The following is a 19498-nucleotide window of genomic DNA, read 5'->3' as shown; positions in this document are numbered from 1 at the left end:
ACGCCTTGCCACAAGTTCCTGTAGCAGCAGCTCTTAGCTTCTGTTTGCAGTTCTTGGTGGGAGGAGCCTCCGGTGTGGTGGTGGTGTCTGAGTGGGAGGGGTCAAGGTCTGACGACCAGGTTTAAATACCCTCCAGTAGTTGCTGGTTTGCGGCAGGGTGCTCCGGGCCGGCCGGGCCTTTCCGGTTATCGCTTCTCGGCCTTTTGGCTAAGATCAAGCGTAGTATCTGTTCTTATCAGTTTAATATCTGATACGTCCTCTATACGAGGACTACATATTAAATTGATTTTTTGAGCAGGGAGACGGAAGAGGGGCTTGCTCCGTCCGCTCCACGCATCGACCCGGTATTGCAGTACTTCTGGGAACGGTGCACCTCCTTAAACTGGTTAAAAGTCAGAAAGAAATAAGTTAGGACATGGGTACGGCTTTATGATGTTGCCTTCTCGAGGCTGTTCTCTTTTTAATCTGTTTCATGGTTTTCCCTCCATTTTTCTTCTTTTTTTTTTTTTTTTTTTTTTTTTAAATACAAATCTATGATCTCATGTTTTTCTCGTCTGTGTTGACCTCTAATTGGCGTGTTAATTTATGCACAGATTATCCCACCCTGACCTTTGTTCAGTCTGCACCCTCCGCAAGAGTCTTAGACCTCCAGCAGAGGAGCGGAAGGCCTGCTGTTAGCCGTCATATCTCGGGTTTCTCTTCAGTCACGTACAAATCTTTCGCCTTTTACTAAAGATTTCCGTGGAGGGGAACGTTGACGAGTTTTGTGTATTTTTGAAGGCTCTGTTGCTGCAGAGCTACACATTTTCTTCCTGTATAATGACAGAGCGACAGCCGTCTTTGGAGCACGCCTTGCCACAAGTTCCTGTAGCAGCAGCTCTTAGCTTCTGTTTGCAGTTCTTGGTGGGAGGAGCCTCCGGTGTGGTGGTGGTGTCTGAGTGGGAGGGGTCAAGGTCTGACGACCAGGTTTAAATACCCTCCAGTAGTTGCTGGTTTGCGGCAGGGTGCTCCGGGCCGGCCGGGCCTTTCCGGTTATCGCTTCTCGGCCTTTTGGCTAAGATCAAGCGTAGTATCTGTTCTTATCAGTTTAATATCTGATACGTCCTCTATACGAGGACTACATATTAAATTGATTTTTTGAGCAGGGAGACGGAAGAGGGGCTTGCTCCGTCCGCTCCACGCATCGACCCGGTATTGCAGTACTTCTGGGAACGGTGCACCTCCTTAAACTGGTTAAAAGTCAGAAAGAAATAAGTTAGGACATGGGTACGGCTTTATGATGTTGCCTTCTCGAGGCTGTTCTCTTTTTAATCTGTTTCATGGTTTTCCCTCCATTTTTCTTCTTTTTTTTTTTTTTTTTAAATACAAATCTATGATCTCATGTTTTTCTCGTCTGTGTTGACCTCTAATTGGCGTGTTAATTTATGCACAGATTATCCCACCCTGACCTTTGTTCAGTCTGCACCCTCCGCAAGAGTCTTAGACCTCCAGCAGAGGAGCGGAAGGCCTGCCGTTAGCCGTCATATCTCGGGTTTCTCTTCAGTCACGTACAAATCTTTCGCCTTTTACTAAAGATTTCCGTGGAGGGGAACGTTGACGAGTTTTGTGTATTTTTGAAGGCTCTGTTGCTGCAGAGCTACACATTTTCTTCCTGTATAATGACAGAGCGACAGCCGTCTTTGGAGCACGCCTTGCCACAAGTTCCTGTAGCAGCAGCTCTTAGCTTCTGTTTGCAGTTCTTGGTGGGAGGAGCCTCCGGTGTGGTGGTGGTGTCTGAGTGGGAGGGGTCAAGGTCTGACGACCAGGTTTAAATACCCTCCAGTAGTTGCTGGTTTGCGGCAGGGTGCTCCGGGCCGGCCGGGCCTTTCCGGTTATCGCTTCTCGGCCTTTTGGCTAAGATCAAGTGTAGTATCTGTTCTTATCAGTTTAATATCTGATACGTCCTCTATACGAGGACTACATATTAAATTGATTTTTTGAGCAGGGAGACGGAAGAGGGGCTTGCTCCGTCTGCTCCACGCATCGACCCGGTATTGCAGTACTTCTGGGAACGGTGCACCTCCTTAAACTGGTTAAAAGTCAGAAAGAAATAAGTTAGGACATGGGTACGGCTTTATGATGTTGCCTTCTCGAGGCTGTTCTCTTTTTAATCTGTTTCATGGTTTTCCCTCCATTTTTCTTTTTTTTTTTTTTTTTTTTTTTTTTAAATACAAATCTATGATCTCATGTTTTTCTCGTCTGTGTTGACCTCTAATTGGCGTGTTAATTTATGCACAGATTATCCCACCCTGACCTTTGTTCAGTCTGCACCCTCCGCAAGAGTCTTAGACCTCCAGCAGAGGAGCGGAAGGCCTGCCGTTAGCCGTCATATCTCGGGTTTCTCTTCAGTCACGTACAAATCTTTCGCCTTTTACTAAAGATTTCCGTGGAGGGGAACGTTGACGAGTTTTGTGTATTTTTGAAGGCTCTGTTGCTGCAGAGCTACACATTTTCTTCCTGTATAATGACAGAGCGACAGCCGTCTTTGGAGCACGCCTTGCCACAAGTTCCTGTAGCAGCAGCTCTTAGCTTCTGTTTGCAGTTCTTGGTGGGAGGAGCCTCCGGTGTGGTGGTGGTGTCTGAGTGGGAGGGGTCAAGGTCTGACGACCAGGTTTAAATACCCTCCAGTAGTTGCTGGTTTGCGGCAGGGTGCTCCGGGCCGGCCGGGCCTTTCCGGTTATCGCTTCTCGGCCTTTTGGCTAAGATCAAGTGTAGTATCTGTTCTTATCAGTTTAATATCTGATACGTCCTCTATACGAGGACTACATATTAAATTGATTTTTTGAGCAGGGAGACGGAAGAGGGGCTTGCTCCGTCCGCTCCACGCATCGACCCGGTATTGCAGTACTTCTGGGAACGGTGCACCTCCTTAAACTGGTTAAAAGTCAGAAAGAAATAAGTTAGGACATGGGTACGGCTTTATGATGTTGCCTTCTCGAGGCTGTTCTCTTTTTAATCTGTTTCATGGTTTTCCCTCCATTTTTCTTCTTTTTTTTTTTTTTTTTTTTTTTTTAAATACAAATCTATGATCTCATGTTTTTCTCGTCTGTGTTGACCTCTAATTGGCGTGTTAATTTATGCACAGATTATCCCACCCTGACCTTTGTTCAGTCTGCACCCTCCGCAAGAGTCTTAGACCTCCAGCAGAGGAGCGGAAGGCCTGCCGTTAGCCGTCATATCTCGGGTTTCTCTTCAGTCACGTACAAATCTTTCGCCTTTTACTAAAGATTTCCGTGGAGGGGAACGTTGACGAGTTTTGTGTATTTTTGAAGGCTCTGTTGCTGCAGAGCTACACGTTTTCTTCCTGTATAATGACAGAGCGACAGCCGTCTTTGGAGCACGCCTTGCCACAAGTTCCTGTAGCAGCAGCTCTTAGCTTCTGTTTGCAGTTCTTGGTGGGAGGAGCCTCCGGTGTGGTGGTGGTGTCTGAGTGGGAGGGGTCAAGGTCTGACGACCAGGTTTAAATACCCTCCAGTAGTTGCTGGTTTGCGGCAGGGTGCTCCGGGCCGGCCGGGCCTTTCCGGTTGTCGCTTCTCGGCCTTTTGGCTAAGATCAAGTGTAGTATCTGTTCTTATCAGTTTAATATCTGATACGTCCTCTATACGAGGACTACATATTAAATTGATTTTTTGAGCAGGGAGACGGAAGAGGGGCTTGCTCCGTCCGCTCCACGCATCGACCCGGTATTGCAGTACTTCTGGGAACGGTGCACCTCCTTAAACTGGTTAAAAGTCAGAAAGAAATAAGTTAGGACATGGGTACGGCTTTATGATGTTGCCTTCTCGAGGCTGTTCTCTTTTTAATCTGTTTCATGGTTTTCCCTCCATTTTTCTTCTTTTTTTTTTTTTTTTTTTTTTTTAAATACAAATCTATGATCTCATGTTTTTCTCGTCTGTGTTGACCTCTAATTGGCGTGTTAATTTATGCACAGATTATCCCACCCTGACCTTTGTTCAGTCTGCACCCTCCGCAAGAGTCTTAGACCTCCAGCAGAGGAGCGGAAGGCCTGCCGTTAGCCGTCATATCTCGGGTTTCTCTTCAGTCACGTACAAATCTTTCGCCTTTTACTAAAGATTTCCGTGGAGGGGAACGTTGACGAGTTTTGTGTATTTTTGAAGGCTCTGTTGCTGCAGAGCTACACGTTTTCTTCCTGTATAATGACAGAGCGACAGCCGTCTTTGGAGCACGCCTTGCCACAAGTTCCTGTAGCAGCAGCTCTTAGCTTCTGTTTGCAGTTCTTGGTGGGAGGAGCCTCCGGTGTGGTGGTGGTGTCTGAGTGGGAGGGGTCAAGGTCTGACGACCAGGTTTAAATACCCTCCAGTAGTTGCTGGTTTGCGGCAGGGTGCTCCGGGCCGGCCGGGCCTTTCCGGTTGTCGCTTCTCGGCCTTTTGGCTAAGATCAAGTGTAGTATCTGTTCTTATCAGTTTAATATCTGATACGTCCTCTATACGAGGACTACATATTAAATTGATTTTTTGAGCAGGGAGACGGAAGAGGGGCTTGCTCCGTCCGCTCCACGCATCGACCCGGTATTGCAGTACTTCTGGGAACGGTGCACCTCCTTAAACTGGTTAAAAGTCAGAAAGAAATAAGTTAGGACATGGGTACGGCTTTATGATGTTGCCTTCTCGAGGCTGTTCTCTTTTTAATCTGTTTCATGGTTTTCCCTCCATTTTTCTTCTTTTTTTTTTTTTTTTTTTTTTTTAAATACAAATCTATGATCTCATGTTTTTCTCGTCTGTGTTGACCTCTAATTGGCGTGTTAATTTATGCACAGATTATCCCACCCTGACCTTTGTTCAGTCTGCACCCTCCGCAAGAGTCTTAGACCTCCAGCAGAGGAGCGGAAGGCCTGCCGTTAGCCGTCATATCTCGGGTTTCTCTTCAGTCACGTACAAATCTTTCGCCTTTTACTAAAGATTTCCGTGGAGGGGAACGTTGACGAGTTTTGTGTATTTTTGAAGGCTCTGTTGCTGCAGAGCTACACGTTTTCTTCCTGTATAATGACAGAGCGACAGCCGTCTTTGGAGCACGCCTTGCCACAAGTTCCTGTAGCAGCAGCTCTTAGCTTCTGTTTGCAGTTCTTGGTGGGAGGAGCCTCCGGTGTGGTGGTGGTGTCTGAGTGGGAGGGGTCAAGGTCTGACGACCAGGTTTAAATACCCTCCAGTAGTTGCTGGTTTGCGGCAGGGTGCTCCGGGCCGGCCGGGCCTTTCCGGTTATCGCTTCTCGGCCTTTTGGCTAAGATCAAGCGTAGTATCTGTTCTTATCAGTTTAATATCTGATACGTCCTCTATACGAGGACTACATATTAAATTGATTTTTTGAGCAGGGAGACGGAAGAGGGGCTTGCTCCGTCCGCTCCACGCATCGACCCGGTATTGCAGTACTTCTGGGAACGGTGCACCTCCTTAAACTGGTTAAAAGTCAGAAAGAAATAAGTTAGGACATGGGTACGGCTTTATGATGTTGCCTTCTCGAGGCTGTTCTCTTTTTAATCTGTTTCATGGTTTTCCCTCCATTTTTCTTCTTTTTTTTTTTTTTTTTTTTTTTTTTAAATACAAATCTATGATCTCATGTTTTTCTCGTCTGTGTTGACCTCTAATTGGCGTGTTAATTTATGCACAGATTATCCCACCCTGACCTTTGTTCAGTCTGCACCCTCCGCAAGAGTCTTAGACCTCCAGCAGAGGAGCGGAAGGCCTGCCGTTAGCCGTCATATCTCGGGTTTCTCTTCAGTCACGTACAAATCTTTCGCCTTTTACTAAAGATTTCCGTGGAGGGGAACGTTGACGAGTTTTGTGTATTTTTGAAGGCTCTGTTGCTGCAGAGCTACACATTTTCTTCCTGTATAATGACAGAGCGACAGCCGTCTTTGGAGCACGCCTTGCCACAAGTTCCTGTAGCAGCAGCTCTTAGCTTCTGTTTGCAGTTCTTGGTGGGAGGAGCCTCCGGTGTGGTGGTGGTGTCTGAGTGGGAGGGGTCAAGGTCTGACGACCAGGTTTAAATACCCTCCAGTAGTTGCTGGTTTGCGGCAGGGTGCTCCGGGCCGGCCGGGCCTTTCCGGTTATCGCTTCTCGGCCTTTTGGCTAAGATCAAGCGTAGTATCTGTTCTTATCAGTTTAATATCTGATACGTCCTCTATACGAGGACTACATATTAAATTGATTTTTTGAGCAGGGAGACGGAAGAGGGGCTTGCTCCGTCCGCTCCACGCATCGACCCGGTATTGCAGTACTTCTGGGAACGGTGCACCTCCTTAAACTGGTTAAAAGTCAGAAAGAAATAAGTTAGGACATGGGTACGGCTTTATGATGTTGCCTTCTCGAGGCTGTTCTCTTTTTAATCTGTTTCATGGTTTTCCCTCCATTTTTCTTCTTTTTTTTTTTTTTTTTAAATACAAATCTATGATCTCATGTTTTTCTCGTCTGTGTTGACCTCTAATTGGCGTGTTAATTTATGCACAGATTATCCCACCCTGACCTTTGTTCAGTCTGCACCCTCCGCAAGAGTCTTAGACCTCCAGCAGAGGAGCGGAAGGCCTGCCGTTAGCCGTCATATCTCGGGTTTCTCTTCAGTCACGTACAAATCTTTCGCCTTTTACTAAAGATTTCCGTGGAGGGGAACGTTGACGAGTTTTGTGTATTTTTGAAGGCTCTGTTGCTGCAGAGCTACACATTTTCTTCCTGTATAATGACAGAGCGACAGCCGTCTTTGGAGCACGCCTTGCCACAAGTTCCTGTAGCAGCAGCTCTTAGCTTCTGTTTGCAGTTCTTGGTGGGAGGAGCCTCCGGTGTGGTGGTGGTGTCTGAGTGGGAGGGGTCAAGGTCTGACGACCAGGTTTAAATACCCTCCAGTAGTTGCTGGTTTGCGGCAGGGTGCTCCGGGCCGGCCGGGCCTTTCCGGTTATCGCTTCTCGGCCTTTTGGCTAAGATCAAGCGTAGTATCTGTTCTTATCAGTTTAATATCTGATACGTCCTCTATACGAGGACTACATATTAAATTGATTTTTTGAGCAGGGAGACGGAAGAGGGGCTTGCTCCGTCCGCTCCACGCATCGACCCGGTATTGCAGTACTTCTGGGAACGGTGCACCTCCTTAAACTGGTTAAAAGTCAGAAAGAAATAAGTTAGGACATGGGTACGGCTTTATGATGTTGCCTTCTCGAGGCTGTTCTCTTTTTAATCTGTTTCATGGTTTTCCCTCCATTTTTCTTCTTTTTTTTTTTTTTTTTAAATACAAATCTATGATCTCATGTTTTTCTCGTCTGTGTTGACCTCTAATTGGCGTGTTAATTTATGCACAGATTATCCCACCCTGACCTTTGTTCAGTCTGCACCCTCCGCAAGAGTCTTAGACCTCCAGCAGAGGAGCGGAAGGCCTGCCGTTAGCCGTCATATCTCGGGTTTCTCTTCAGTCACGTACAAATCTTTCGCCTTTTACTAAAGATTTCCGTGGAGGGGAACGTTGACGAGTTTTGTGTATTTTTGAAGGCTCTGTTGCTGCAGAGCTACACATTTTCTTCCTGTATAATGACAGAGCGACAGCCGTCTTTGGAGCACGCCTTGCCACAAGTTCCTGTAGCAGCAGCTCTTAGCTTCTGTTTGCAGTTCTTGGTGGGAGGAGCCTCCGGTGTGGTGGTGGTGTCTGAGTGGGAGGGGTCAAGGTCTGACGACCAGGTTTAAATACCCTCCAGTAGTTGCTGGTTTGCGGCAGGGTGCTCCGGGCCGGCCGGGCCTTTCCGGTTATCGCTTCTCGGCCTTTTGGCTAAGATCAAGCGTAGTATCTGTTCTTATCAGTTTAATATCTGATACGTCCTCTATACGAGGACTACATATTAAATTGATTTTTTGAGCAGGGAGACGGAAGAGGGGCTTGCTCCGTCCGCTCCACGCATCGACCCGGTATTGCAGTACTTCTGGGAACGGTGCACCTCCTTAAACTGGTTAAAAGTCAGAAAGAAATAAGTTAGGACATGGGTACGGCTTTATGATGTTGCCTTCTCGAGGCTGTTCTCTTTTTAATCTGTTTCATGGTTTTCCCTCCATTTTTCTTCTTTTTTTTTTTTTTTTTTTTTTTAAATACAAATCTATGATCTCATGTTTTTCTCGTCTGTGTTGACCTCTAATTGGCGTGTTAATTTATGCACAGATTATCCCACCCTGACCTTTGTTCAGTCTGCACCCTCCGCAAGAGTCTTAGACCTCCAGCAGAGGAGCGGAAGGCCTGCCGTTAGCCGTCATATCTCGGGTTTCTCTTCAGTCACGTACAAATCTTTCGCCTTTTACTAAAGATTTCCGTGGAGGGGAACGTTGACGAGTTTTGTGTATTTTTGAAGGCTCTGTTGCTGCAGAGCTACACGTTTTCTTCCTGTATAATGACAGAGCGACAGCCGTCTTTGGAGCACGCCTTGCCACAAGTTCCTGTAGCAGCAGCTCTTAGCTTCTGTTTGCAGTTCTTGGTGGGAGGAGCCTCCGGTGTGGTGGTGGTGTCTGAGTGGGAGGGGTCAAGGTCTGACGACCAGGTTTAAATACCCTCCAGTAGTTGCTGGTTTGCGGCAGGGTGCTCCGGGCCGGCCGGGCCTTTCCGGTTATCGCTTCTCGGCCTTTTGGCTAAGATCAAGCGTAGTATCTGTTCTTATCAGTTTAATATCTGATACGTCCTCTATACGAGGACTACATATTAAATTGATTTTTTGAGCAGGGAGACGGAAGAGGGGCTTGCTCCGTCCGCTCCACGCATCGACCCGGTATTGCAGTACTTCTGGGAACGGTGCACCTCCTTAAACTGGTTAAAAGTCAGAAAGAAATAAGTTAGGACATGGGTACGGCTTTATGATGTTGCCTTCTCGAGGCTGTTCTCTTTTTAATCTGTTTCATGGTTTTCCCTCCATTTTTCTTCTTTTTTTTTTTTTTTTTTTTTTTTTTAAATACAAATCTATGATCTCATGTTTTTCTCGTCTGTGTTGACCTCTAATTGGCGTGTTAATTTATGCACAGATTATCCCACCCTGACCTTTGTTCAGTCTGCACCCTCCGCAAGAGTCTTAGACCTCCAGCAGAGGAGCGGAAGGCCTGCCGTTAGCCGTCATATCTCGGGTTTCTCTTCAGTCACGTACAAATCTTTCGCCTTTTACTAAAGATTTCCGTGGAGGGGAACGTTGACGAGTTTTGTGTATTTTTGAAGGCTCTGTTGCTGCAGAGCTACACATTTTCTTCCTGTATAATGACAGAGCGACAGCCGTCTTTGGAGCACGCCTTGCCACAAGTTCCTGTAGCAGCAGCTCTTAGCTTCTGTTTGCAGTTCTTGGTGGGAGGAGCCTCCGGTGTGGTGGTGGTGTCTGAGTGGGAGGGGTCAAGGTCTGACGACCAGGTTTAAATACCCTCCAGTAGTTGCTGGTTTGCGGCAGGGTGCTCCGGGCCGGCCGGGCCTTTCCGGTTATCGCTTCTCGGCCTTTTGGCTAAGATCAAGCGTAGTATCTGTTCTTATCAGTTTAATATCTGATACGTCCTCTATACGAGGACTACATATTAAATTGATTTTTTGAGCAGGGAGACGGAAGAGGGGCTTGCTCCGTCCGCTCCACGCATCGACCCGGTATTGCAGTACTTCTGGGAACGGTGCACCTCCTTAAACTGGTTAAAAGTCAGAAAGAAATAAGTTAGGACATGGGTACGGCTTTATGATGTTGCCTTCTCGAGGCTGTTCTCTTTTTAATCTGTTTCATGGTTTTCCCTCCATTTTTCTTCTTTTTTTTTTTTTTTTTTTTTTTTTAAATACAAATCTATGATCTCATGTTTTTCTCGTCTGTGTTGACCTCTAATTGGCGTGTTAATTTATGCACAGATTATCCCACCCTGACCTTTGTTCAGTCTGCACCCTCCGCAAGAGTCTTAGACCTCCAGCAGAGGAGCGGAAGGCCTGCCGTTAGCCGTCATATCTCGGGTTTCTCTTCAGTCACGTACAAATCTTTCGCCTTTTACTAAAGATTTCCGTGGAGGGGAACGTTGACGAGTTTTGTGTATTTTTGAAGGCTCTGTTGCTGCAGAGCTACACATTTTCTTCCTGTATAATGACAGAGCGACAGCCGTCTTTGGAGCACGCCTTGCCACAAGTTCCTGTAGCAGCAGCTCTTAGCTTCTGTTTGCAGTTCTTGGTGGGAGGAGCCTCCGGTGTGGTGGTGGTGTCTGAGTGGGAGGGGTCAAGGTCTGACGACCAGGTTTAAATACCCTCCAGTAGTTGCTGGTTTGCGGCAGGGTGCTCCGGGCCGGCCGGGCCTTTCCGGTTATCGCTTCTCGGCCTTTTGGCTAAGATCAAGCGTAGTATCTGTTCTTATCAGTTTAATATCTGATACGTCCTCTATACGAGGACTACATATTAAATTGATTTTTTGAGCAGGGAGACGGAAGAGGGGCTTGCTCCGTCCGCTCCACGCATCGACCCGGTATTGCAGTACTTCTGGGAACGGTGCACCTCCTTAAACTGGTTAAAAGTCAGAAAGAAATAAGTTAGGACATGGGTACGGCTTTATGATGTTGCCTTCTCGAGGCTGTTCTCTTTTTAATCTGTTTCATGGTTTTCCCTCCATTTTTCTTCTTTTTTTTTTTTTTTTTAAATACAAATCTATGATCTCATGTTTTTCTCGTCTGTGTTGACCTCTAATTGGCGTGTTAATTTATGCACAGATTATCCCACCCTGACCTTTGTTCAGTCTGCACCCTCCGCAAGAGTCTTAGACCTCCAGCAGAGGAGCGGAAGGCCTGCCGTTAGCCGTCATATCTCGGGTTTCTCTTCAGTCACGTACAAATCTTTCGCCTTTTACTAAAGATTTCCGTGGAGGGGAACGTTGACGAGTTTTGTGTATTTTTGAAGGCTCTGTTGCTGCAGAGCTACACATTTTCTTCCTGTATAATGACAGAGCGACAGCCGTCTTTGGAGCACGCCTTGCCACAAGTTCCTGTAGCAGCAGCTCTTAGCTTCTGTTTGCAGTTCTTGGTGGGAGGAGCCTCCGGTGTGGTGGTGGTGTCTGAGTGGGAGGGGTCAAGGTCTGACGACCAGGTTTAAATACCCTCCAGTAGTTGCTGGTTTGCGGCAGGGTGCTCCGGGCCGGCCGGGCCTTTCCGGTTATCGCTTCTCGGCCTTTTGGCTAAGATCAAGCGTAGTATCTGTTCTTATCAGTTTAATATCTGATACGTCCTCTATACGAGGACTACATATTAAATTGATTTTTTGAGCAGGGAGACGGAAGAGGGGCTTGCTCCGTCCGCTCCACGCATCGACCCGGTATTGCAGTACTTCTGGGAACGGTGCACCTCCTTAAACTGGTTAAAAGTCAGAAAGAAATAAGTTAGGACATGGGTACGGCTTTATGATGTTGCCTTCTCGAGGCTGTTCTCTTTTTAATCTGTTTCATGGTTTTCCCTCCATTTTTCTTCTTTTTTTTTTTTTTTTTAAATACAAATCTATGATCTCATGTTTTTCTCGTCTGTGTTGACCTCTAATTGGCGTGTTAATTTATGCACAGATTATCCCACCCTGACCTTTGTTCAGTCTGCACCCTCCGCAAGAGTCTTAGACCTCCAGCAGAGGAGCGGAAGGCCTGCCGTTAGCCGTCATATCTCGGGTTTCTCTTCAGTCACGTACAAATCTTTCGCCTTTTACTAAAGATTTCCGTGGAGGGGAACGTTGACGAGTTTTGTGTATTTTTGAAGGCTCTGTTGCTGCAGAGCTACACATTTTCTTCCTGTATAATGACAGAGCGACAGCCGTCTTTGGAGCACGCCTTGCCACAAGTTCCTGTAGCAGCAGCTCTTAGCTTCTGTTTGCAGTTCTTGGTGGGAGGAGCCTCCGGTGTGGTGGTGGTGTCTGAGTGGGAGGGGTCAAGGTCTGACGACCAGGTTTAAATACCCTCCAGTAGTTGCTGGTTTGCGGCAGGGTGCTCCGGGCCGGCCGGGCCTTTCCGGTTATCGCTTCTCGGCCTTTTGGCTAAGATCAAGTGTAGTATCTGTTCTTATCAGTTTAATATCTGATACGTCCTCTATACGAGGACTACATATTAAATTGATTTTTTGAGCAGGGAGACGGAAGAGGGGCTTGCTCCGTCCGCTCCACGCATCGACCCGGTATTGCAGTACTTCTGGGAACGGTGCACCTCCTTAAACTGGTTAAAAGTCAGAAAGAAATAAGTTAGGACATGGGTACGGCTTTATGATGTTGCCTTCTCGAGGCTGTTCTCTTTTTAATCTGTTTCATGGTTTTCCCTCCATTTTTCTTTTTTTTTTTTTTTTTTTTTTTTTTTAAATACAAATCTATGATCTCATGTTTTTCTCGTCTGTGTTGACCTCTAATTGGCGTGTTAATTTATGCACAGATTATCCCACCCTGACCTTTGTTCAGTCTGCACCCTCCGCAAGAGTCTTAGACCTCCAGCAGAGGAGCGGAAGGCCTGCCGTTAGCCGTCATATCTCGGGTTTCTCTTCAGTCACGTACAAATCTTTCGCCTTTTACTAAAGATTTCCGTGGAGGGGAACGTTGACGAGTTTTGTGTATTTTTGAAGGCTCTGTTGCTGCAGAGCTACACATTTTCTTCCTGTATAATGACAGAGCGACAGCCGTCTTTGGAGCACGCCTTGCCACAAGTTCCTGTAGCAGCAGCTCTTAGCTTCTGTTTGCAGTTCTTGGTGGGAGGAGCCTCCGGTGTGGTGGTGGTGTCTGAGTGGGAGGGGTCAAGGTCTGACGACCAGGTTTAAATACCCTCCAGTAGTTGCTGGTTTGCGGCAGGGTGCTCCGGGCCGGCCGGGCCTTTCCGGTTATCGCTTCTCGGCCTTTTGGCTAAGATCAAGCGTAGTATCTGTTCTTATCAGTTTAATATCTGATACGTCCTCTATACGAGGACTACATATTAAATTGATTTTTTGAGCAGGGAGACGGAAGAGGGGCTTGCTCCGTCCGCTCCACGCATCGACCCGGTATTGCAGTACTTCTGGGAACGGTGCACCTCCTTAAACTGGTTAAAAGTCAGAAAGAAATAAGTTAGGACATGGGTACGGCTTTATGATGTTGCCTTCTCGAGGCTGTTCTCTTTTTAATCTGTTTCATGGTTTTCCCTCCATTTTTCTTCTTTTTTTTTTTTTTTTTTTTTTTTAAATACAAATCTATGATCTCATGTTTTTCTCGTCTGTGTTGACCTCTAATTGGCGTGTTAATTTATGCACAGATTATCCCACCCTGACCTTTGTTCAGTCTGCACCCTCCGCAAGAGTCTTAGACCTCCAGCAGAGGAGCGGAAGGCCTGCCGTTAGCCGTCATATCTCGGGTTTCTCTTCAGTCACGTACAAATCTTTCGCCTTTTACTAAAGATTTCCGTGGAGGGGAACGTTGACGAGTTTTGTGTATTTTTGAAGGCTCTGTTGCTGCAGAGCTACACATTTTCTTCCTGTATAATGACAGAGCGACAGCCGTCTTTGGAGCACGCCTTGCAACAAGTTCCTGTAGCAGCAGCTCTTAGCTTCTGTTTGCAGTTCTTGGTGGGAGGAGCCTCCGGTGTGGTGGTGGTGTCTGAGTGGGAGGGGTCAAGGTCTGACGACCAGGTTTAAATACCCTCCAGTAGTTGCTGGTTTGCGGCAGGGTGCTCCGGGCCGGCCGGGCCTTTCCGGTTATCGCTTCTCGGCCTTTTGGCTAAGATCAAGCGTAGTATCTGTTCTTATCAGTTTAATATCTGATACGTCCTCTATACGAGGACTACATATTAAATTGATTTTTTGAGCAGGGAGACGGAAGAGGGGCTTGCTCCGTCCGCTCCACGCATCGACCCGGTATTGCAGTACTTCTGGGAACGGTGCACCTCCTTAAACTGGTTAAAAGTCAGAAAGAAATAAGTTAGGACATGGGTACGGCTTTATGATGTTGCCTTCTCGAGGCTGTTCTCTTTTTAATCTGTTTCATGGTTTTCCCTCCATTTTTCTTCTTTTTTTTTTTTTTTTTTTTTTTTAAATACAAATCTATGATCTCATGTTTTTCTCGTCTGTGTTGACCTCTAATTGGCGTGTTAATTTATGCACAGATTATCCCACCCTGACCTTTGTTCAGTCTGCACCCTCCGCAAGAGTCTTAGACCTCCAGCAGAGGAGCGGAAGGCCTGCCGTTAGCCGTCATATCTCGGGTTTCTCTTCAGTCACGTACAAATCTTTCGCCTTTTACTAAAGATTTCCGTGGAGGGGAACGTTGACGAGTTTTGTGTATTTTTGAAGGCTCTGTTGCTGCAGAGCTACACATTTTCTTCCTGTATAATGACAGAGCGACAGCCGTCTTTGGAGCACGCCTTGCCACAAGTTCCTGTAGCAGCAGCTCTTAGCTTCTGTTTGCAGTTCTTGGTGGGAGGAGCCTCCGGTGTGGTGGTGGTGTCTGAGTGGGAGGGGTCAAGGTCTGACGACCAGGTTTAAATACCCTCCAGTAGTTGCTGGTTTGCGGCAGGGTGCTCCGGGCCGGCCGGGCCTTTCCGGTTATCGCTTCTCGGCCTTTTGGCTAAGATCAAGCGTAGTATCTGTTCTTATCAGTTTAATATCTGATACGTCCTCTATACGAGGACTACATATTAAATTGATTTTTTGAGCAGGGAGACGGAAGAGGGGCTTGCTCCGTCCGCTCCACGCATCGACCCGGTATTGCAGTACTTCTGGGAACGGTGCACCTCCTTAAACTGGTTAAAAGTCAGAAAGAAATAAGTTAGGACATGGGTACGGCTTTATGATGTTGCCTTCTCGAGGCTGTTCTCTTTTTAATCTGTTTCATGGTTTTCCCTCCATTTTTCTTCTTTTTTTTTTTTTTTTTAAATACAAATCTATGATCTCATGTTTTTCTCGTCTGTGTTGACCTCTAATTGGCGTGTTAATTTATGCACAGATTATCCCACCCTGACCTTTGTTCAGTCTGCACCCTCCGCAAGAGTCTTAGACCTCCAGCAGAGGAGCGGAAGGCCTGCCGTTAGCCGTCATATCTCGGGTTTCTCTTCAGTCACGTACAAATCTTTCGCCTTTTACTAAAGATTTCCGTGGAGGGGAACGTTGACGAGTTTTGTGTATTTTTGAAGGCTCTGTTGCTGCAGAGCTACACATTTTCTTCCTGTATAATGACAGAGCGACAGCCGTCTTTGGAGCACGCCTTGCCACAAGTTCCTGTAGCAGCAGCTCTTAGCTTCTGTTTGCAGTTCTTGGTGGGAGGAGCCTCCGGTGTGGTGGTGGTGTCTGAGTGGGAGGGGTCAAGGTCTGACGACCAGGTTTAAATACCCTCCAGTAGTTGCTGGTTTGCGGCAGGGTGCTCCGGGCCGGCCGGGCCTTTCCGGTTATCGCTTCTCGGCCTTTTGGCTAAGATCAAGCGTAGTATCTGTTCTTATCAGTTTAATATCTGATACGTCCTCTATACGAGGACTACATATTAAATTGATTTTTTGAGCAGGGAGACGGAAGAGGGGCTTGCTCCGTCCGCTCCACGCATCGACCCGGTATTGCAGTACTTCTGGGAACGGTGCACCTCCTTAAACTGGTTAAAAGTCAGAAAGAAATAAGTTAGGACATGGGTACGGCTTTATGATGTTGCCTTCTCGAGGCTGTTCTCTTTTTAATCTGTTTCATGGTTTTCCCTCCATTTTTCTTCTTTTTTTTTTTTTTTTTAAATACAAATCTATGATCTCATGTTTTTCTCGTCTGTGTTGACCTCTAATTGGCGTGTTAATTTATGCACAGATTATCCCACCCTGACCTTTGTTCAGTCTGCACCCTCCGCAAGAGTCTTAGACCTCCAGCAGAGGAGCGGAAGGCCTGCCGTTAGCCGTCATATCTCGGGTTTCTCTTCAGTCACGTACAAATCTTTCGCCTTTTACTAAAGATTTCCGTGGAGGGGAACGTTGACGAGTTTTGTGTATTTTTGAAGGCTCTGTTGCTGCAGAGCTACACATTTTCTTCCTGTATAATGACAGAGCGACAGCCGTCTTTGGAGCACGCCTTGCCACAAGTTCCTGTAGCAGCAGCTCTTAGCTTCTGTTTGCAGTTCTTGGTGGGAGGAGCCTCCGGTGTGGTGGTGGTGTCTGAGTGGGAGGGGTCAAGGTCTGACGACCAGGTTTAAATACCCTCCAGTAGTTGCTGGTTTGCGGCAGGGTGCTCCGGGCCGGCCGGGCCTTTCCGGTTATCGCTTCTCGGCCTTTTGGCTAAGATCAAGTGTAGTATCTGTTCTTATCAGTTTAATATCTGATACGTCCTCTATACGAGGACTACATATTAAATTGATTTTTTGAGCAGGGAGACGGAAGAGGGGCTTGCTCCGTCCGCTCCACGCATCGACCCGGTATTGCAGTACTTCTGGGAACGGTGCACCTCCTTAAACTGGTTAAAAGTCAGAAAGAAATAAGTTAGGACATGGGTACGGCTTTATGATGTTGCCTTCTCGAGGCTGTTCTCTTTTTAATCTGTTTCATGGTTTTCCCTCCATTTTTCTTTTTTTTTTTTTTTTTTTTTTTTTTTAAATACAAATCTATGATCTCATGTTTTTCTCGTCTGTGTTGACCTCTAATTGGCGTGTTAATTTATGCACAGATTATCCCACCCTGACCTTTGTTCAGTCTGCACCCTCCGCAAGAGTCTTAGACCTCCAGCAGAGGAGCGGAAGGCCTGCCGTTAGCCGTCATATCTCGGGTTTCTCTTCAGTCACGTACAAATCTTTCGCCTTTTACTAAAGATTTCCGTGGAGGGGAACGTTGACGAGTTTTGTGTATTTTTGAAGGCTCTGTTGCTGCAGAGCTACACATTTTCTTCCTGTATAATGACAGAGCGACAGCCGTCTTTGGAGCACGCCTTGCCACAAGTTCCTGTAGCAGCAGCTCTTAGCTTCTGTTTGCAGTTCTTGGTGGGAGGAGCCTCCGGTGTGGTGGTGGTGTCTGAGTGGGAGGGGTCAAGGTCTGACGACCAGGTTTAAATACCCTCCAGTAGTTGCTGGTTTGCGGCAGGGTGCTCCGGGCCGGCCGGGCCTTTCCGGTTATCGCTTCTCGGCCTTTTGGCTAAGATCAAGTGTAGTATCTGTTCTTATCAGTTTAATATCTGATACGTCCTCTATACGAGGACTACATATTAAATTGATTTTTTGAGCAGGGAGACGGAAGAGGGGCTTGCTCCGTCCGCTCCACGCATCGACCCGGTATTGCAGTACTTCTGGGAACGGTGCACCTCCTTAAACTGGTTAAAAGTCAGAAAGAAATAAGTTAGGACATGGGTACGGCTTTATGATGTTGCCTTCTCGAGGCTGTTCTCTTTTTAATCTGTTTCATGGTTTTCCCTCCATTTTTCTTCTTTTTTTTTTTTTTTTTAAATACAAATCTATGATCTCATGTTTTTCTCGTCTGTGTTGACCTCTAATTGGCGTGTTAATTTATGCACAGATTATCCCACCCTGACCTTTGTTCAGTCTGCACCCTCCGCAAGAGTCTTAGACCTCCAGCAGAGGAGCGGAAGGCCTGCCGTTAGCCGTCATATCTCGGGTTTCTCTTCAGTCACGTACAAATCTTTCGCCTTTTACTAAAGATTTCCGTGGAGGGGAACGTTGACGAGTTTTGTGTATTTTTGAAGGCTCTGTTGCTGCAGAGTTACACATTTTCTTCCTGTATAATGACAGAGCGACAGCCGTCTTTGGAGCACGCCTTGCCACAAGTTCCTGTAGCAGCAGCTCTTAGCTTCTGTTTGCAGTTCTTGGTGGGAGGAGCCTCCGGTGTGGTGGTGGTGTCTGAGTGGGAGGGGTCAAGGTCTGACGACCAGGTTTAAATACCCTCCAGTAGTTGCTGGTTTGCGGCAGGGTGCTCCGGGCCGGCCGGGCCTTTCCGGTTATCGCTTCTCGGCCTTTTGGCTAAGATCAAGCGTAGTATCTGTTCTTATCAGTTTAATATCTGATACGTCCTCTATACGAGGACTACATATTAAATTGATTTTTTGAGCAGGGAGACGGAAGAGGGGCTTGCTCCGTCCGCTCCACGCATCGACCCGGTATTGCAGTACTTCTGGGAACGGTGCACCTCCTTAAACTGGTTAAAAGTCAGAAAGAAATAAGTTAGGACATGGGTACGGCTTTATGATGTTGCCTTCTCGAGGCTGTTCTCTTTTTAATCTGTTTCATGGTTTTCCCTCCATTTTTCTTCTTTTTTTTTTTTTTTTTAAATACAAATCTATGATCTCATGTTTTTCTCGTCTGTGTTGACCTCTAATTGGCGTGTTAATTTATGCACAGATTATCCCACCCTGACCTTTGTTCAGTCTGCACCCTCCGCAAGAGTCTTAGACCTCCAGCAGAGGAGCGGAAGGCCTGCCGTTAGCCGTCATATCTCGGGTTTCTCTTCAGTCACGTACAAATCTTTCGCCTTTTACTAAAGATTTCCGTGGAGGGGAACGTTGACGAGTTTTGTGTATTTTTGAAGGCTCTGTTGCTGCAGAGCTACACATTTTCTTCCTGTATAATGACAGAGCGACAGCCGTCTTTGGAGCACGCCTTGCCACAAGTTCCTGTAGCAGCAGCTCTTAGCTTCTGTTTGCAGTTCTTGGTGGGAGGAGCCTCCGGTGTGGTGGTGGTGTCTGAGTGGGAGGGGTCAAGGTCTGACGACCAGGTTTAAATACCCTCCAGTAGTTGCTGGTTTGCGGCAGGGTGCTCCGGGCCGGCCGGGCCTTTCCGGTTATCGCTTCTCGGCCTTTTGGCTAAGATCAAGCGTAGTATCTGTTCTTATCAGTTTAATATCTGATACGTCCTCTATACGAGGACTACATATTAAATTGATTTTTTGAGCAGGGAGACGGAAGAGGGGCTTGCTCCGTCCGCTCCACGCATCGACCCGGTATTGCAGTACTTCTGGGAACGGTGCACCTCCTTAAACTGGTTAAAAGTCAGAAAGAAATAAGTTAGGACATGGGTACGGCTTTATGATGTTGCCTTCTCGAGGCTGTTCTCTTTTTAATCTGTTTCATGGTTTTCCCTCCATTTTTCTTCTTTTTTTTTTTTTTTTTAAATACAAATCTATGATCTCATGTTTTTCTCGTCTGTGTTGACCTCTAATTGGCGTGTTAATTTATGCACAGATTATCCCACCCTGACCTTTGTTCAGTCTGCACCCTCCGCAAGAGTCTTAGACCTCCAGCAGAGGAGCGGAAGGCCTGCCGTTAGCCGTCATATCTCGGGTTTCTCTTCAGTCACGTACAAATCTTTCGCCTTTTACTAAAGATTTCCGTGGAGGGGAACGTTGACGAGTTTTGTGTATTTTTGAAGGCTCTGTTGCTGCAGAGCTACACATTTTCTTCCTGTATAATGACAGAGCGACAGCCGTCTTTGGAGCACGCCTTGCCACAAGTTCCTGTAGCAGCAGCTCTTAGCTTCTGTTTGCAGTTCTTGGTGGGAGGAGCCTCCGGTGTGGTGGTGGTGTCTGAGTGGGAGGGGTCAA

General features: G+C 46.9%; 46 non-coding genes across 46 annotated transcripts; all 46 read left to right on the top strand.

Annotated features, from left to right (window-relative positions):
- Positions 1–187: 187 nt before the first annotated feature.
- Positions 188–378, top strand: LOC136688253 (U2 spliceosomal RNA). The gene has a single exon (XR_010800960.1). It is a non-coding gene; the product is annotated as a U2 spliceosomal RNA (small nuclear RNA).
- A 307-nt stretch (positions 379–685) lies between these two features.
- LOC136688437 (U5 spliceosomal RNA) lies at positions 686–799 on the top strand. The gene has a single exon (XR_010801128.1). It is a non-coding gene; the product is annotated as a U5 spliceosomal RNA (small nuclear RNA).
- Positions 800–1034: 235 nt separating this feature from the next.
- On the top strand, positions 1035–1225 carry LOC136688252 (U2 spliceosomal RNA). The gene has a single exon (XR_010800959.1). It is a non-coding gene; the product is annotated as a U2 spliceosomal RNA (small nuclear RNA).
- A 299-nt stretch (positions 1226–1524) lies between these two features.
- On the top strand, positions 1525–1638 carry LOC136688552 (U5 spliceosomal RNA). The gene has a single exon (XR_010801247.1). It is a non-coding gene; the product is annotated as a U5 spliceosomal RNA (small nuclear RNA).
- Positions 1639–1873: 235 nt separating this feature from the next.
- On the top strand, positions 1874–2064 carry LOC136688209 (U2 spliceosomal RNA). The gene has a single exon (XR_010800916.1). It is a non-coding gene; the product is annotated as a U2 spliceosomal RNA (small nuclear RNA).
- A 305-nt stretch (positions 2065–2369) lies between these two features.
- On the top strand, positions 2370–2483 carry LOC136688551 (U5 spliceosomal RNA). The gene has a single exon (XR_010801246.1). It is a non-coding gene; the product is annotated as a U5 spliceosomal RNA (small nuclear RNA).
- Positions 2484–2718: 235 nt separating this feature from the next.
- Positions 2719–2909, top strand: LOC136688101 (U2 spliceosomal RNA). The gene has a single exon (XR_010800811.1). It is a non-coding gene; the product is annotated as a U2 spliceosomal RNA (small nuclear RNA).
- A 307-nt stretch (positions 2910–3216) lies between these two features.
- Positions 3217–3330, top strand: LOC136688550 (U5 spliceosomal RNA). Its single transcript, XR_010801245.1, has one exon. It is a non-coding gene; the product is annotated as a U5 spliceosomal RNA (small nuclear RNA).
- A 235-nt stretch (positions 3331–3565) lies between these two features.
- LOC136688226 (U2 spliceosomal RNA) lies at positions 3566–3756 on the top strand. Its single transcript, XR_010800932.1, has one exon. It is a non-coding gene; the product is annotated as a U2 spliceosomal RNA (small nuclear RNA).
- Positions 3757–4062: 306 nt separating this feature from the next.
- LOC136688549 (U5 spliceosomal RNA) lies at positions 4063–4176 on the top strand. The gene has a single exon (XR_010801244.1). It is a non-coding gene; the product is annotated as a U5 spliceosomal RNA (small nuclear RNA).
- Positions 4177–4411: 235 nt separating this feature from the next.
- LOC136688225 (U2 spliceosomal RNA) lies at positions 4412–4602 on the top strand. Its single transcript, XR_010800931.1, has one exon. It is a non-coding gene; the product is annotated as a U2 spliceosomal RNA (small nuclear RNA).
- A 306-nt stretch (positions 4603–4908) lies between these two features.
- On the top strand, positions 4909–5022 carry LOC136688548 (U5 spliceosomal RNA). The gene has a single exon (XR_010801243.1). It is a non-coding gene; the product is annotated as a U5 spliceosomal RNA (small nuclear RNA).
- A 235-nt stretch (positions 5023–5257) lies between these two features.
- On the top strand, positions 5258–5448 carry LOC136688251 (U2 spliceosomal RNA). The gene has a single exon (XR_010800958.1). It is a non-coding gene; the product is annotated as a U2 spliceosomal RNA (small nuclear RNA).
- A 308-nt stretch (positions 5449–5756) lies between these two features.
- On the top strand, positions 5757–5870 carry LOC136688547 (U5 spliceosomal RNA). The gene has a single exon (XR_010801242.1). It is a non-coding gene; the product is annotated as a U5 spliceosomal RNA (small nuclear RNA).
- Positions 5871–6105: 235 nt separating this feature from the next.
- LOC136688250 (U2 spliceosomal RNA) lies at positions 6106–6296 on the top strand. The gene has a single exon (XR_010800956.1). It is a non-coding gene; the product is annotated as a U2 spliceosomal RNA (small nuclear RNA).
- A 299-nt stretch (positions 6297–6595) lies between these two features.
- On the top strand, positions 6596–6709 carry LOC136688546 (U5 spliceosomal RNA). The gene has a single exon (XR_010801241.1). It is a non-coding gene; the product is annotated as a U5 spliceosomal RNA (small nuclear RNA).
- Positions 6710–6944: 235 nt separating this feature from the next.
- LOC136688249 (U2 spliceosomal RNA) lies at positions 6945–7135 on the top strand. The gene has a single exon (XR_010800955.1). It is a non-coding gene; the product is annotated as a U2 spliceosomal RNA (small nuclear RNA).
- Positions 7136–7434: 299 nt separating this feature from the next.
- LOC136688545 (U5 spliceosomal RNA) lies at positions 7435–7548 on the top strand. The gene has a single exon (XR_010801240.1). It is a non-coding gene; the product is annotated as a U5 spliceosomal RNA (small nuclear RNA).
- A 235-nt stretch (positions 7549–7783) lies between these two features.
- On the top strand, positions 7784–7974 carry LOC136688248 (U2 spliceosomal RNA). Its single transcript, XR_010800954.1, has one exon. It is a non-coding gene; the product is annotated as a U2 spliceosomal RNA (small nuclear RNA).
- Positions 7975–8279: 305 nt separating this feature from the next.
- Positions 8280–8393, top strand: LOC136688544 (U5 spliceosomal RNA). Its single transcript, XR_010801239.1, has one exon. It is a non-coding gene; the product is annotated as a U5 spliceosomal RNA (small nuclear RNA).
- Positions 8394–8628: 235 nt separating this feature from the next.
- Positions 8629–8819, top strand: LOC136688247 (U2 spliceosomal RNA). The gene has a single exon (XR_010800953.1). It is a non-coding gene; the product is annotated as a U2 spliceosomal RNA (small nuclear RNA).
- Positions 8820–9127: 308 nt separating this feature from the next.
- Positions 9128–9241, top strand: LOC136688543 (U5 spliceosomal RNA). The gene has a single exon (XR_010801238.1). It is a non-coding gene; the product is annotated as a U5 spliceosomal RNA (small nuclear RNA).
- A 235-nt stretch (positions 9242–9476) lies between these two features.
- On the top strand, positions 9477–9667 carry LOC136688246 (U2 spliceosomal RNA). The gene has a single exon (XR_010800952.1). It is a non-coding gene; the product is annotated as a U2 spliceosomal RNA (small nuclear RNA).
- A 307-nt stretch (positions 9668–9974) lies between these two features.
- On the top strand, positions 9975–10088 carry LOC136688542 (U5 spliceosomal RNA). Its single transcript, XR_010801237.1, has one exon. It is a non-coding gene; the product is annotated as a U5 spliceosomal RNA (small nuclear RNA).
- Positions 10089–10323: 235 nt separating this feature from the next.
- LOC136688245 (U2 spliceosomal RNA) lies at positions 10324–10514 on the top strand. Its single transcript, XR_010800951.1, has one exon. It is a non-coding gene; the product is annotated as a U2 spliceosomal RNA (small nuclear RNA).
- Positions 10515–10813: 299 nt separating this feature from the next.
- On the top strand, positions 10814–10927 carry LOC136688541 (U5 spliceosomal RNA). The gene has a single exon (XR_010801236.1). It is a non-coding gene; the product is annotated as a U5 spliceosomal RNA (small nuclear RNA).
- A 235-nt stretch (positions 10928–11162) lies between these two features.
- LOC136688244 (U2 spliceosomal RNA) lies at positions 11163–11353 on the top strand. Its single transcript, XR_010800950.1, has one exon. It is a non-coding gene; the product is annotated as a U2 spliceosomal RNA (small nuclear RNA).
- A 299-nt stretch (positions 11354–11652) lies between these two features.
- Positions 11653–11766, top strand: LOC136688540 (U5 spliceosomal RNA). The gene has a single exon (XR_010801235.1). It is a non-coding gene; the product is annotated as a U5 spliceosomal RNA (small nuclear RNA).
- Positions 11767–12001: 235 nt separating this feature from the next.
- Positions 12002–12192, top strand: LOC136688100 (U2 spliceosomal RNA). Its single transcript, XR_010800810.1, has one exon. It is a non-coding gene; the product is annotated as a U2 spliceosomal RNA (small nuclear RNA).
- A 306-nt stretch (positions 12193–12498) lies between these two features.
- LOC136688539 (U5 spliceosomal RNA) lies at positions 12499–12612 on the top strand. The gene has a single exon (XR_010801234.1). It is a non-coding gene; the product is annotated as a U5 spliceosomal RNA (small nuclear RNA).
- A 235-nt stretch (positions 12613–12847) lies between these two features.
- On the top strand, positions 12848–13038 carry LOC136688243 (U2 spliceosomal RNA). The gene has a single exon (XR_010800949.1). It is a non-coding gene; the product is annotated as a U2 spliceosomal RNA (small nuclear RNA).
- Positions 13039–13344: 306 nt separating this feature from the next.
- Positions 13345–13458, top strand: LOC136688538 (U5 spliceosomal RNA). Its single transcript, XR_010801232.1, has one exon. It is a non-coding gene; the product is annotated as a U5 spliceosomal RNA (small nuclear RNA).
- A 235-nt stretch (positions 13459–13693) lies between these two features.
- Positions 13694–13884, top strand: LOC136688242 (U2 spliceosomal RNA). Its single transcript, XR_010800948.1, has one exon. It is a non-coding gene; the product is annotated as a U2 spliceosomal RNA (small nuclear RNA).
- A 306-nt stretch (positions 13885–14190) lies between these two features.
- LOC136688537 (U5 spliceosomal RNA) lies at positions 14191–14304 on the top strand. The gene has a single exon (XR_010801231.1). It is a non-coding gene; the product is annotated as a U5 spliceosomal RNA (small nuclear RNA).
- Positions 14305–14539: 235 nt separating this feature from the next.
- On the top strand, positions 14540–14730 carry LOC136688241 (U2 spliceosomal RNA). Its single transcript, XR_010800947.1, has one exon. It is a non-coding gene; the product is annotated as a U2 spliceosomal RNA (small nuclear RNA).
- A 299-nt stretch (positions 14731–15029) lies between these two features.
- LOC136688536 (U5 spliceosomal RNA) lies at positions 15030–15143 on the top strand. The gene has a single exon (XR_010801230.1). It is a non-coding gene; the product is annotated as a U5 spliceosomal RNA (small nuclear RNA).
- A 235-nt stretch (positions 15144–15378) lies between these two features.
- LOC136688240 (U2 spliceosomal RNA) lies at positions 15379–15569 on the top strand. The gene has a single exon (XR_010800946.1). It is a non-coding gene; the product is annotated as a U2 spliceosomal RNA (small nuclear RNA).
- A 299-nt stretch (positions 15570–15868) lies between these two features.
- On the top strand, positions 15869–15982 carry LOC136688535 (U5 spliceosomal RNA). Its single transcript, XR_010801229.1, has one exon. It is a non-coding gene; the product is annotated as a U5 spliceosomal RNA (small nuclear RNA).
- A 235-nt stretch (positions 15983–16217) lies between these two features.
- LOC136688099 (U2 spliceosomal RNA) lies at positions 16218–16408 on the top strand. Its single transcript, XR_010800809.1, has one exon. It is a non-coding gene; the product is annotated as a U2 spliceosomal RNA (small nuclear RNA).
- A 306-nt stretch (positions 16409–16714) lies between these two features.
- LOC136688534 (U5 spliceosomal RNA) lies at positions 16715–16828 on the top strand. The gene has a single exon (XR_010801228.1). It is a non-coding gene; the product is annotated as a U5 spliceosomal RNA (small nuclear RNA).
- A 235-nt stretch (positions 16829–17063) lies between these two features.
- LOC136688098 (U2 spliceosomal RNA) lies at positions 17064–17254 on the top strand. The gene has a single exon (XR_010800808.1). It is a non-coding gene; the product is annotated as a U2 spliceosomal RNA (small nuclear RNA).
- A 299-nt stretch (positions 17255–17553) lies between these two features.
- On the top strand, positions 17554–17667 carry LOC136688797 (U5 spliceosomal RNA). Its single transcript, XR_010801485.1, has one exon. It is a non-coding gene; the product is annotated as a U5 spliceosomal RNA (small nuclear RNA).
- Positions 17668–17902: 235 nt separating this feature from the next.
- LOC136688239 (U2 spliceosomal RNA) lies at positions 17903–18093 on the top strand. The gene has a single exon (XR_010800945.1). It is a non-coding gene; the product is annotated as a U2 spliceosomal RNA (small nuclear RNA).
- Positions 18094–18392: 299 nt separating this feature from the next.
- On the top strand, positions 18393–18506 carry LOC136688533 (U5 spliceosomal RNA). The gene has a single exon (XR_010801226.1). It is a non-coding gene; the product is annotated as a U5 spliceosomal RNA (small nuclear RNA).
- Positions 18507–18741: 235 nt separating this feature from the next.
- On the top strand, positions 18742–18932 carry LOC136688238 (U2 spliceosomal RNA). Its single transcript, XR_010800944.1, has one exon. It is a non-coding gene; the product is annotated as a U2 spliceosomal RNA (small nuclear RNA).
- Positions 18933–19231: 299 nt separating this feature from the next.
- LOC136688532 (U5 spliceosomal RNA) lies at positions 19232–19345 on the top strand. The gene has a single exon (XR_010801225.1). It is a non-coding gene; the product is annotated as a U5 spliceosomal RNA (small nuclear RNA).
- Positions 19346–19498: the final 153 nt, after the last annotated feature.

The sequence above is a fragment of the Hoplias malabaricus genome, chromosome 2, assembly GCF_029633855.1.
Source record: "Hoplias malabaricus isolate fHopMal1 chromosome 2, fHopMal1.hap1, whole genome shotgun sequence".
Classification (NCBI taxonomy): Eukaryota; Metazoa; Chordata; class Actinopteri; order Characiformes; family Erythrinidae; genus Hoplias; species Hoplias malabaricus.
This window is presented reverse-complemented; position numbering and strand designations above follow the sequence as displayed.